The sequence below is a fragment of the Eutrigla gurnardus genome, assembly GCF_963514095.1.
Source record: "Eutrigla gurnardus genome assembly, chromosome: 18".
Taxonomy (NCBI): domain Eukaryota; kingdom Metazoa; phylum Chordata; class Actinopteri; order Perciformes; family Triglidae; genus Eutrigla; species Eutrigla gurnardus.
The window spans coordinates 23788777-23801824 of record NC_139929.1 but is presented as its reverse complement, the minus strand read 5'-3'; the positions used below and the strand labels follow the sequence as shown (position 1 = coordinate 23801824).

The 13048-nt window shown below is 41.3% G+C and overlaps 1 long non-coding RNA gene across 1 annotated transcript; it reads left to right on the top strand.

Moving 5' to 3' along the window:
* The first annotated feature begins 2008 nt into the window (after positions 1-2008).
* Positions 2009-8348, top strand: LOC311028702. Its single transcript, XR_014598769.1, has 3 exons — positions 2009-2143; positions 2747-5856; positions 7350-8348. It is a non-coding gene; the product is annotated as an uncharacterized lncRNA (long non-coding RNA).
* The last annotated feature ends 4700 nt before the right edge of the window (positions 8349-13048 follow it).

Here is a 13048-nt window from a genome sequence, read left to right as displayed (position 1 = left end):
TGCCGGTGTACTACCTTGGTGTGTGGGAGGGGAGGGTATTGTACATGCCATGTGTGGTATTCCCTGTCTCTTTCGGCCTTGTATGTGCCTGCGATTCATTATGTCAATGTTTACTGTACGTGTGTGCAGCGCTAGGTTAGCGGTCCGTACACCATGTTGAAATTTGATATTGGCAGTGTTCTGACACAGTTTTAACAGCAGGATGACTGTTGGCTCATCTGATTACTACAGTGTCAATGTATTTTCATAAATGTTTGAATAAAACTTGATAACAAGAAGGTAATTGTTGTTGCTACTTCCTGCCTAGACTATTGCAATCCTTTTTCCTGACTTTGCCTCTACTATTTTTTTTTTATTACAGTTTGAATATTAAAGTACTAACTAGTCTAATACTATCTAGTCTAATCCAAAGTCTATACAAGTACTTTTATACATACCACATAGTACTAGTGAATTAATAAGATTTACCTTAACCTTACAGACAAAAATGTTAGTATGGACATAAATCTTAATATAATGAGTTACATATTTAATTAGAGCATTTGAATGTAAAAGTACACATAAATCTAAAACTAATAAGATTTACCTTAAAATTACTGAGAAAAACATTAGATTGTTTGTATGGAAATAAACCTTCATATAACAAGCTACCTATTTAATTGCAGGTTGAATGTATAATAACATGCAAATGTAAAATAATAAGATTTACTGTAAAATTACAGAGAAAAGTGTTAAGATTGTTTTTATGGACATAAACCTTAATATTACCAGTTACATATTTAATTACAGAGTTTGAATGTAAAAGTACATATCAATCTAAAACTAATAAGATTTACCTTAAAATTACAGAGAAAAACATTAGATTGTTAGTATGGAAATAAACCTTCATATAACAAGCTACATATTTAATTGCAGGTTGAATGTATAATTACATGCAAATGTGAAAATAATAATATTTACCGTAAAATTACAGAGAAAAGTGTTAAGATTGTTTTTATGGACATAAACCTTAATATTACAAGTTACATATTTAATTATAGAGAATTACTGTCATTTTACGTACATTTATATTTAATTTAAGAAAACAGAAAGATAATGTATAATTAATGCATGTAATTAATGTATTTTTCAGTAAAAAAATGAGAAATGTAGTTTGTCATTACTGTCATAATACTTAAAATAACAGGCAGATTGTTCATTTACTGATAAAGTCTGTAATTTGACAGTTTTGTACACTATTTTGAAAGAACAGACAAACTACAGTAAAAAATTAGAGTCATATACCGTAAAATTAGGATTTTTTTTTACAGTGTAGATATCCTTATGGGGAGGGATTACGTATTTCCGCTTATCCCTCCCCCTTGATCCAAGATGGCAGCATGCATGGTGTCTCTGTTCAGTGTCTGTCTGTTTTAATTGTTTTTACTGGTTTGTTTTTTTTACTGGTTTTTAGTATCGTTTGACAGTTTCACTCATGCTTTTAGGCATAAAGGCTTTTATTGCTTGATTTCCAACAAGCTTTGGATTTGGACAATTTTGTGTCTGTCTTGGGAGACTATCCGTCTCTGCATGTGTGACTACTCCATGGTGCTGGAGCTAGTTAGCACCTCGGATTAGCCTCCACTATGGGCTACCATAGATAGCCTCCTCTGCCTTTCAAAGACTTTGGCACCTGCTGCAGTGTGGCTCGTTTTCAGCCTAGAACTGCAGCAGTACAGCAGCCTGAGGCCTACCTCCATCCACCCAGCCCTGCAGCCTGAGGCCTACCCCCATCCACCCAGCCCTACAGCCTGAGGCCTACCTCCATCCACCCAGCCCTGCTGCCTGAGGCCTACCTCCATCCACCCAGCCCTGCTGCCTGAGGCCTACCTCCATCCACCCAGCCCTGCAGCCTGAGGCCTACCTCCATCTGCTACAGTGAGCCTTCTGCTGGAGCTGAGAGCCTAAGCCTGCTACAGTGGGCCTTCTGCTGGAGCTAAGCCTGCTACAGTGGGCCTTCTGCTGGAGCTGAGAGCCTAAGCCTGCTACAGTGGGCCTTCTGCTGGAGCTAAGCCTGCTACAGTGGGCCTTCTGCTGGAGCTATGCCTGCTACAGTGGGCCTTCCGCTGGAGCTTAGTTTGATGACTGTGCCATTCCCACTCAGGTCTGTACTCTTCACTACTTCTCATTCCTGTTGTGGATGATGGCAAAAGTTCTTACTTTTATTTGCTTATTTTCTTTATGGGCTCTCAGTATAAAGTATTGTCCCTGGCCATATAGGAAGGACTCTACGGAAGAGGATTAGGGCCACATGTGAATTTTGTCTTTGAGTTCTGACTTTAAAGTCAGAATTCTGAGATTAAAGTCAGAATTCTGAGAATAAAGTCAGAATTCTGCGAACGGAGACGTTGTATTGAGGTGATGTATTGTAGTACACAGCACGCACCACCAGAGGTCAGTCTTCGGTCAGAGCTCCCACACAGTCAGAAACACATATTTTAAATGATTTAGCCAATTAATGCCATTGACCAACATTCTATCAGGTGTGGCAGGTAATTAACACGGAGGCTCTGCCTATTTTGGAAGGGTCTAGAATATCAGTTATGATTTGCAGGCAACATCCATTTACTCATAAACATGTGAGTGAGTGTACTGACTACTTACACTAGAACTGACTTAAGGGGCTTAACCTTAACATTATTCATGCAATTTGCACTTTGAAGAAAATTAGAAAAAAGTATTTTCTTTTCTTTCTTCTTCTGTGCAGATCGACAGCGAAGTCATCGTGCTGATGGATGATGCAACTCTGGCAAATTGCATACCTTCCTACGGAGACCGAATTGCCCTCTTCAATTTCTGCACACGCGGCCTCTCAAAATGATTAAATAGATAACATCAATTTAGCTGCTCACAACAATGCCTGCAATGCCGGATTTGGACAATTTAATCAAACTCTACTTCAGAATTTCTTTCAGTAACAAAGAAATACTTGCAATTTTAGCACATAACAATCAGATAGTAATAAGTGTCCGTACTTTAAAGAGAATTTGTAGAAGACCTGGGGTTCGTTTCACAAAGCAGGTTTAGTGAAAACCTTGAGTTAGTTAACCCTGAGATGAGGGAAACTGGTTTTTCGGTTTCACAAAGCCAGTTCAGCATAAATCTGAGTCAGTTACCCGGGTAACATACTCCGTGAACCTAACCTGCTCGCTAGCAGGTTTGCTTCAACAAACCCTGAGTTTCTCCCTACATGTCTCCGCCTTTTTCCTGAATCTGAACCAACTCTGAAAAAAATGTGCCGTCCTTTCATCGTCAACCTAATCGATACAGAAATAAAAGTGATTCTAGCAGCTTTGGGTTGGGAGACAATTTTGATTACCTTTCCTTCCAATCACATTAGATATTATCTAAACAATATTCTCCGACATTTTCAACATTTCATATCGCGGACATAATCCGCAACCAGATTCTTTGCGGAGGTAGTGTTTTTGCAAACGGGAGATTTATGAAATGTTTTAGTACATTTCTGTGTTGAAATATCTGCTTATATTTACTGTTTAACATGTGAAATATGATTAAAATGATATGCCTTAGTTAACGTATTTGCGCAATATTCTTATGCTTAACTTTCAACTGACGCTACTTTCTTTCTGTGCCTGGGGTGATTACACCCAATAAAAAAGGTAATTCATTCAGTGCGCTACATTGTGAACTACGGGAATTGAACCCCTGTCGCCTGCACCGGGAGCGGCATTGCTAACCATTACACCACAGTGTCAGTGTGCAAGTTTGAAAATAAAGACTTATTACCTTTAGATCAATAGACTGTTTCATCCAGTTATCAGTGTTGGGCAAGTTACTTCAAAAGCGTAATGCATTATTTATTACTTGTTACTGTCATTTCAAAGTAATTAGTTACATTACAATATTACTGTCTTTGAATTGTAAGGCATTACACTACTTTTACATTACTTTTGCATTACTTTTCGCCAAAATAAAAGGAAATATGGATTTTTTGGTCTCAATAGATCTTCTTGTGTTCAATGCAGCTCATTACACAGCAGGATGTGATGTTTTTCGCTTCAAAATAAAAGAACGGAAAACGGAAAATGACTCGTATCCCGTTATTCGTTTTAAAAATGGAAAACGAGAAACAGAAAATGACTCGTTAACTGATATTAGATATTGTGTTCATGAATGGGATTCGGGGATGAAATAACAGGGCCATTTTTCATTCCAGATTTGCCGTTCGTCTTTTTTAATGACCTTGAAGGCGCTGTATACTGCGAAATTACCTGAAAGCCTACCTGAGACATTTAGGGGAGCTCTAAAACACTGTTCATAACCGCTCTGACAGCGTCTGACGCTCGCGTTTTGAAATAAACCTACTGTTTTAAACACACACCAAAAGCGTTATGACGCGGACATAAAAGCGGTTCAAAAACGGCCCTCAGCTGTTGATCCTCGGTGTGACTGCCGGTTTCGGCTGCGCTCTGACCCGCTCCGTGAGTCCGTGTCCAGCTCATGGAGCCTGCTAACAACAGCGCTTAATTAACATAGTGTAAGAGTTACACGGACCGGCTTTCACACTTTTCCAAAAGTGGAGCGTATATTCCCATATATGCCCATCTCGCGATCGCGAATGTAGAGTCAATTGATTTCGGGTTTAAAATGCATTGTAACGCGTGTTACTGAGATTTGTACGAGTAAAATATTACCAGTTTTTTTTTGTAATGCCTTACATTACCGCGTTACAGCAAAACGTAATGCATTACAGTAATGCATTACTTTTGTAACGCGTTACTCCCAACATTGTCAGTTATATACATTAGATCGGGCAGTAATTGTCTGCCACGCCAACTATCGCTACTTTGCTGCAGTTACGTTGCTCCGCTTTCTCAGGATGAGCTCGTTTTCTACATAAACACTCAGTAATATCTAATGACGCTCTCCCCGTTGCCATGGTGAATCGTAGTATCGGAGCTCCATTGATGATGGCTTTATAGAGTCGGCAGGCACACGTGTAACTCAGAGTTTACATGCTCAGAGTTGACTGAACTAATTCAAAACCGCTGTTCTGAAACTGAAAACTCAGAGTTGCCCATCTCAGAGTTGATCAACTCAGAGTTCAGGGTTAGGTTCAGAGTTTGTTGAACCTGCTTTGTGAAACGGGCCCTTGGTCTGTTCAGAAGGAAGAACCAGTCGGACATGGGTGAAGTGCTGGCTTTTGTCCAACATGAGATCATGACAAATGGACAGATGCAGGGTTACCGTTGGCTACATCTTCGTGCAGTTCAACGGGGATTTGTTGTGTCACAAGATACCATAAGACGCATCATCAGATTGGTTCATCCACAAGGTGTGGAGTTAAGACGAGCACGACGCTTGAGAAGACGTCAGTATAGCTGCAGAGGGCCAAATGCGCTTTGGCACATGGACGGCTATGATAAGTTAAAGCCCTATGGCATTGCCATCAATGGCTGTATAGATGGTTTTAGCCGCTATGTGTTATGGATGGAGGCCTATACCACGAACAGTGATCCTAAAGTAGGTGCAAGCTACTTTATCAAAACAGTTTCACGCGTAGGTGGATGTCCAGAAAGGATTCGTGCAGACAGGGGCACGGAAAATGGTTGTGTAGAAGAAATGCAGATGTTTCTGCGGAGAAACCACCCAGACAGTTTTGCAGGGGAGAGAAGTTTCCTTTATGGAAGAAGCACAGCAAACCAGCGCATTGAGGGATGGTGGGGTATCCTCCGCAAACAGAGTGCGCAGTTCTGGATGAATTTATTTCAAACTTTCCAGGATGATGGGCACTACACAGGAGACTTTTTGGACAAAAGTCTTATCCAGTTCTGTTTCCTTAATCTTGTTCAGGTAAAACAAGACACTGCATGTCACATCCCCTCTCTCTCCTCATGTTTCCGATCTATCCACTGCTAATAAAGGGCGTCTATGCCTCAAAAAAATCGTAAAAAAAAATAAATAAAAATGTTTCTATTAAAATCTGTAATCTCTTAGCTCTCAATAGCTATTTTAATTTTGTCTCCACTCCTATCCTACAGCCTGTAAATGGCATTTGAAATAGCCGTGACCAGAGGTTTTGCTGTGTTGTCAATGCAGAAAAAGCTAAATTTACAACATGTCTTCTTTGGAATGTAGCCAAAAAACAATTTACGAACAAAATCAAAACAATAGTGGAAATTAGTTTTCTATACTTAATGTCTGGCCAGTTGGTTTAAAGTGCAGATGTTTCTGAAGACTAACCGACTGAAAGAAAAACAGTTTGAATATCCAATACTTATGTTCTAAGGATAGAGTCAATTTCAGGATTTACAATTGAACAATAACTTTAATTGATTTTCAAATGTTCATCACATTTTCCTATCTACTCCATCCATCTAACTTTTTGCCAGAAATGAGAGATTTTACATTGTTCCCTCCTTGTACAGACATGTTTCTATCATGCGTGGGCATGAACTGTAGTTCTTTCGTGTTTTAGTCATCTCAAATTAAAACTAATCTGAAAAGTAAAAATGGTTCGAAGTTGAAAAAGGAAAAAATCCCCCATTGAAACAGTCAGGTGGGCTTAAAGGTAAAATCAGTGAATTTATGTTTTTTTTTTTTTTTTTTTTTTTTTTTTTTTTTTTTATCTATAGATGGTGTACTAATATAACATGAAAGATATAAATTGTCATATCAGTTCCTTTATACTCAGGTCAAACCTGGCCAATTCAGCATTCAGTTTTCATTCAACAGGCTTGTCAGCGATTTGGTGGACATCTGCAGCAGCTCTTCTTCCTCCTCTAACACCATTCTTCTGACTAATGCAGAGACACTGCTACTTTTAACACAGAGCCCACTCTGATTGGCTACCAGTGGGACCGCGTGATCAACCACGGGAATACAAGCTTCCACTATTTACATGTTCATTACATTTAACTCATTTGGAACCTGGGTTACACAATATAAGTATATTGTATACTTGAAACCAGTCAGATGCAGTTTGGTGCTCCTGCTAGAGGCTGCACCACTTCGCCAAGCCACAGATGTTGCTGTAGGTTGTATTTGAAATGCAGAATCACAGTGGACTGAATATTAGGCTATAATATTAGCAGTGCAGCACCAATCTACGTGCATGTGCTGTTTGGTGGAAGTGCTATTGTGTTATTGCTGCTTAGTTTTACATTGATTATTGTTGACGTTAATGAAAAATGCATGCTTTGTCTGTTCACTATTGACTTAGCTGATGGGGGCATACAATGATAACGCAGTCACCTAGGCCTCAATTTAGACAGGCAGCAATTACGTAGTACAGGACCTATTTCACAAGTTTGTACTCTGTATTTACTGTGCTTCTCTTTATGCAGGATGAACTTGACGAGGTTGTTCACACATGGAATTCACACAAAATCAGACCAAGATCAAGGGATGACACGGTGTCGGGTCGGCCAGTTGTGATGTACTCATTCCCAGAGTTGCACAGTGCTGAGGACAGACTCAAACCTATTGCCATGGAGGAGGTCACTGTGTGTGAGGAAGAGTGTACTCCCAAAGGCCAGTTTCCGTGCGATGAAACTGTTTTTGAACTGTGTTGTCTACTGATGGAGGAGAATGGATGGGATGCTCCAGCAGATCCACTTGCCGCAACTGATCTGTACATCATGTTAAGAGAGGAAATACTGCAAAATATTTGATCAATGGTACAAATCCAATTTTTACTAAATACAAATGAAAACAGAAAGTTTACCCCAGTCACATAATTCGATAGTAGTTGCTTAAGTAACAATGGTGTAGTTGTAAGTACTCTATGGAAGTGTTGCTGTGCTGCAGCTTTTGTAAGAATGTAAAGTAAGACAACTGTTCCAGATTAATGCATTTTGGGTGCAAGCAAACAAAATGCCAACTCTTTTTATTTGGTCACGTTTCACAGTTCTGTGTAATTGAGTATGCCGCCTGTGATGCCATCTACACTGAAACCTTCAAACGCCTCCGGCCAGTCAGCCTGGGCAAAGCCATGATGAAGAGTACTTTCTTCCAATGCATTGTCCATGTTATCAACGATCTGACAGCAGCGTATGTTCAGTCACCCATTCATTTTCACAGTTGAAGTTGATACTTATGCAACATTATTTCAGTTAGATTGTTATTGAGCACTAGGCTTACTTTACATATTTTATATAACCCATTTTTATTACAACAAATGTATGTACATTATGAATGAATTTTAAAAACTGCAACATTTGAAGCAAAAACAGTGATATAATGAAGCTGAATATTGATTGTATCATGAAGAAGAAGTCAGTGCGGCCCTTCTAGAAGGCCTTAATTGTCCAGACATTTCAAAAGCTTTTTATATTTTGTTTTAGACCTTGACTCGAGTAATTTCAAGTGTGTTTTCATGTTTTGAGTAAACCTTTATGACAAATAAAATTAAAGTATACTTAATCAAAATGATGCAAGTGGAGTTTTTGTGTTACTTTTTCAGGTGTCATATTTGTCCTCAACACTATTATATGCTCTTCCTAGGTAAATCCCTAGCTGTGTTTAATGGTGTATAGTGTGCAATTGGTACTGGTGAAGTACTTTACTGCGCCTTTAAATTAGTCTATTGTTGGTATTGGTAATTTCAGAGTCCTATTCTCAGAATGTCAATGTGTGCTTTTCAACTGTGTAAATTGTGAATGACTATAAAATGCTTCATAACATTCTCGAACAACTGTGTTTTAAAACTTACTTTACTTACTTTTGACACATATCGATAGGGAGCTTGATCAACATTAATTCAACATTCAAATGAAGACCTGAATACAAATGTGGTGAAAGAAGTAACATTTTATTCACATAAAATGTTTATATAAAAAACATTTTCTTGGTAATAACAATAATATGGTGAAATCTCATAACCAGATAGTCTGTTCTGTAAAGAGCATATAACCAGAATGGCTCGATTTTTTAAACCAACATTTCAATGTTAAAAGTAACATTTAACATTTCGCTGTCAAAGAGGCTTTACAAGAGATCTAAACTAAAGCGATGCCCATGAGCTAAAGGTGGTCCCTGCATGAAAAATTCTACATAATGCATACAGTGCATGAAGCATACAATTTAAGCATACAATATGTTTAGCCTTAGATAGTCTCATATAGCGTCTTTATCATAACATACTGTACCTTCTACATCAGTGTCCAAATGTAAACGATAATGAACACTTAACAGGCAACATTGGCTATTCAACCAGGGTCTGTGGTATAACAAATACCTCAAGAGACATCCATAAACATGGTGTAGAATTAAGGCAAGCGTAAATGCTTAAGAAGACGTGCATACAGCTATACTAAAGCTATACTCCACACTTGCTTTGAGTAAAAAGGAAATACTTTCTGGTGTTGAATTAAGATTAACATGACACCTGAGAACATGAGAATTTGCCACAAGGATGACTGAACAATTACAGCCCTTTAGCATTGCTATTATCAAATTGGTTGATCCACAAGGTGTGTAATGTAAGAACTCAAAATTTTCAGGCTGCATTTTATAGTGCCTGTCAAATAACAGTCAGTAAAGTGTCCAGAATTAAAAGAGATTACATCAGTTCTGCTGCTCACAACAGGACAACTTAATCTATTTAAGACTTTCTGTAGAAATACATGTAATTTTAGCACATAACAATCAGATAGCAATAAGTGTCCAAACATTAAAGAGAATTTGTAAAATACCTTGTCTTTTCAGAAGGCAGAACTAATCTGACTTAAACAAAGTGCTCAGTCAGCATGAGATCACAACAAAGATGTAGTTACTGTTGGCTATATACCTAACACCACCACCCTAACACATGAAACCAGGGATGGTAGTAGAAACTGGAGTTTTTGTAGCCAAAGCTGGGCTTCCTTCTGCACAGCTGGTGTAAGTTATCGCTAACTATTAAGGGCCATGCTGCCATTATATGTCCTAATATCTATTCCTCACCATTCTTTGCAATTCTGCATAAATAGTGGATTGTTGTAGTAATGGTTGTGGGAATCTAAACAATGTCCATTACCCAGACATTGCTTTCAAGAACTGCATTTAGTTCTGAACGGAAATCCGGGAAGTTCTCAAAGCTGTCAGCTAGCCGCAGAATATTTCCACACGTGTGCCCGATCGGTCTTCTTGTGAACTCTGTCATTTCCATTTTTCATTCCACGTAGATGCTGTCTGTAATGTGACGGCCCAGGCCGGTCTATGTGTTCTCTCTCTGCATTTTCCCTTCCCCCCTGCAGTGGCTGATTGCGAGGCGGGGACCTGATGGGAAACACCTGTGACCTGTGTCTATATTAGAGAGTTGCAGTCTGCTCGGTCTCTCTCTGCCTGCCGCCAGCGAAGCTCCGTCCGAGCCACCGTTTCCTTTTTTCGTTTGGTTTCTGTTTGGTTATGGTTATGTTGCACATTCTATTATTTGTAAATATTTATAAACTTTATTATCGTTCCTCCGTCCTCCCTTGATCGTTTTTGTTGTGGTCCTGTGAGCCAGACCATAACAAATGGGGGCTCGTCCTATTGGTGTAAGTTGTTGTGTAATGTTGCTTCTGCGGAGATTGATGATTGATGTTTGCGAAGCGCTTTGTTTGATGTTCGCGCGTTGATTGCTGTGACGTCATTCTGGGGGTTCCGTGAGGGATTCCCCGTCGGAACGCTTGTAGGCGTCTTGGCCTCGTTTTCGCAATCAGTGTAGTGTCTCCCCGGCAGGTTAAGCGCGTTTCCCCTTTGGGTTTCGTGGTGCCACTGTAGTGTGGGGTGAAAGTGGTTGGAGCAGTTGTCTCGGGAGCACGTCCATAGTGCGGACGGGTTGCCAGCTTGCTGGTCGCTTGGTCACACTAGTGGTAGAGAGTGCGTAAGTACCTGCCATCAGTGTCCCCTGAAGACTAGGGTTGAGTTTAGGTAGAAATGGATAGGCAGTTAGGGGGGGTTCATCCGCTGGGATTGAGGCCATAATCGTGTCTTCTTTTTTGTTTCCTTGGTGAGTTTGTCTTTGCACGTCTGTTATCATGGCAGGAGTAGAGGATTTTGTGAGGGCACCTTCAGAGGAATTTGTGGAGCAGTGCACAAAGGAGCAATTGCTGAAACTCGCTGAGGTTTATAAGATATATGTCTCTGATAAAAGGTTGAAAGAAAATGTGAAGGCAATTGTGTTGGCGAATTTGTATGATCAGGGTGTGTTGACGTGTGCGTCGCGGCCACCTGCGGAGGGAAAGGCTGCCGGTAGTGTCAGTGCACAGGTTGCAGACTCAAAGTTAACGTTTGAACAACTGAAGGAGTTGCTTACGTTAAGGTTCCGGTTAGAGACAGAGAAGGAACTGGAATTGGAGCAGCTGAGGCAAAAGGCTGATTTGGAGAAGGCAGTGACCCTGGAAAAAGTAAGGCAGCATGTTGAGTTGACTAAACTGGAAACTCAGAGGTTGAATCTTATGAGCGACGGTAAATTTGTCGGGGGTCGAAGTGGTGACTCCGGTGATATTTTGAGTAGTTTAAGGTTAGTCCCGACGTTTTTTGTCTTGTTTGAGCGTGTAGCCAATACGAGAGATTGGAGCAACGCGGACATGGTCGTGTTGTTACAGTGTGTGTTGACAGGGCGCGCGCAGGAAGCATTTTCCTTGCTGCCGGCGTCTGACAGCGGTGACTACTCAAAGGTTAAAGCTGCGGTTTTGAAAAGTTATGAGCTCGTTCCGGAGGCGTATAGACAGCGGTTTCGGAGCTGGAGAAAAGGGGACAAGTCTCATTTGGAGTTTGCACGTGAGTTGGGAACGCATTTTCACCGCTGGTGTGCAGCTGCCGGTGTAACAGATTTTGCTGGGCTGTGTGACCTGATTGTGCTTGAGCAGTTCAAAAACTCAGTGTCTGAGAGGTTGGCAATGTACATCAGTGAAAAGAAAGTGAGTATGGCGGCGGAGGCGGCCGCGCTTGCTGATGATTACTTGTTGACACATAAGAGAGGCAGAGGAGATTTCCCTGTCTGTGCTGATGGTCCAGTGGGGGGTGTGTCCTCCTGGGACAGGCCTCGAGCTGGGTTTTCACCGGCTCGGAGGAATGATCGGGGTCATAACAGTTGGCTGCCAGATCGGGGCCGCGAGAATGAGGATTTTTGTCATTTCTGTCACAAAAAAGGACACTGGAAAAACGAGTGCCCTGTGCGTAAAACGCACACTAAGTTTGGTGGCGGATTTGTGAAGCCAGCTGCCATGGCTGTGCCCGTTTCTGGTGATGTGAGGCAGTGTGGAGATGTTCTGTCGTCAGTTCGGTGGAATCCTGATTTGAAATCATTTTTGCCGTTTGTTTCAAAAGGTTATGTGTCTCTGGTGGGCAGCCAGGACAAAGTCCCGGTGATAATGTTGCGGGATACGGCGGCATTTGATTCGTTCATTGTGGGGTCTACTCTGCCGTTTTCCGAGGAGTCGGATACGGGTTCTTTTGTTCCCATAAGAGGCATGGGGATGTCAGTTTTTCGTGTGCCATTACACAAACTGGTCCTACAGTCTGATCTGTTCAGTGGAATAGTGAACATGGGTGTGCGTCCTGCTCTGCCTGTAGAAGGGATCCAGGTCATTTTGGGGAACGATGTTGCAGGGGGCCGTGTCTGGCCGGATCAGCCGGCTCGTCCGCTGGTTGTCCCGGTACCGCTTGGTACTCGGGGGCCAGATGAAAACGAGAAGAGGTTCCCGGAGGTGTTTAAGGCATGCGCTGTGACCCGTGCAATGATGAGAGCTGGTCCGGACGCCGGTGGCGCGGATCAGGCTGACCAAAAACTCATTGTTGCTGAATCATTGTTGTCACGTGTGTCTAACTCTCCATTTTCTATATCTCGCAGTGACTTGGTGAAGGAACAGAAGGCCGACTCCACATTGGCAGAGCTGTTTGAGTCTGTGCGTCCTGTGGGTGAGGTAAAGGACCTGGCACAGGGTTATTTTGTGGAGAAAGGAGTGTTGCTGAGGAAGTGGGTGCCGCACGGAGAGGGTTTCATGGGGGAACCAGTGTATCAGGTTGTGGTACCGTCAAAATTCCGTGATGTGGTTCTCAGTGTTGCGCATGATGA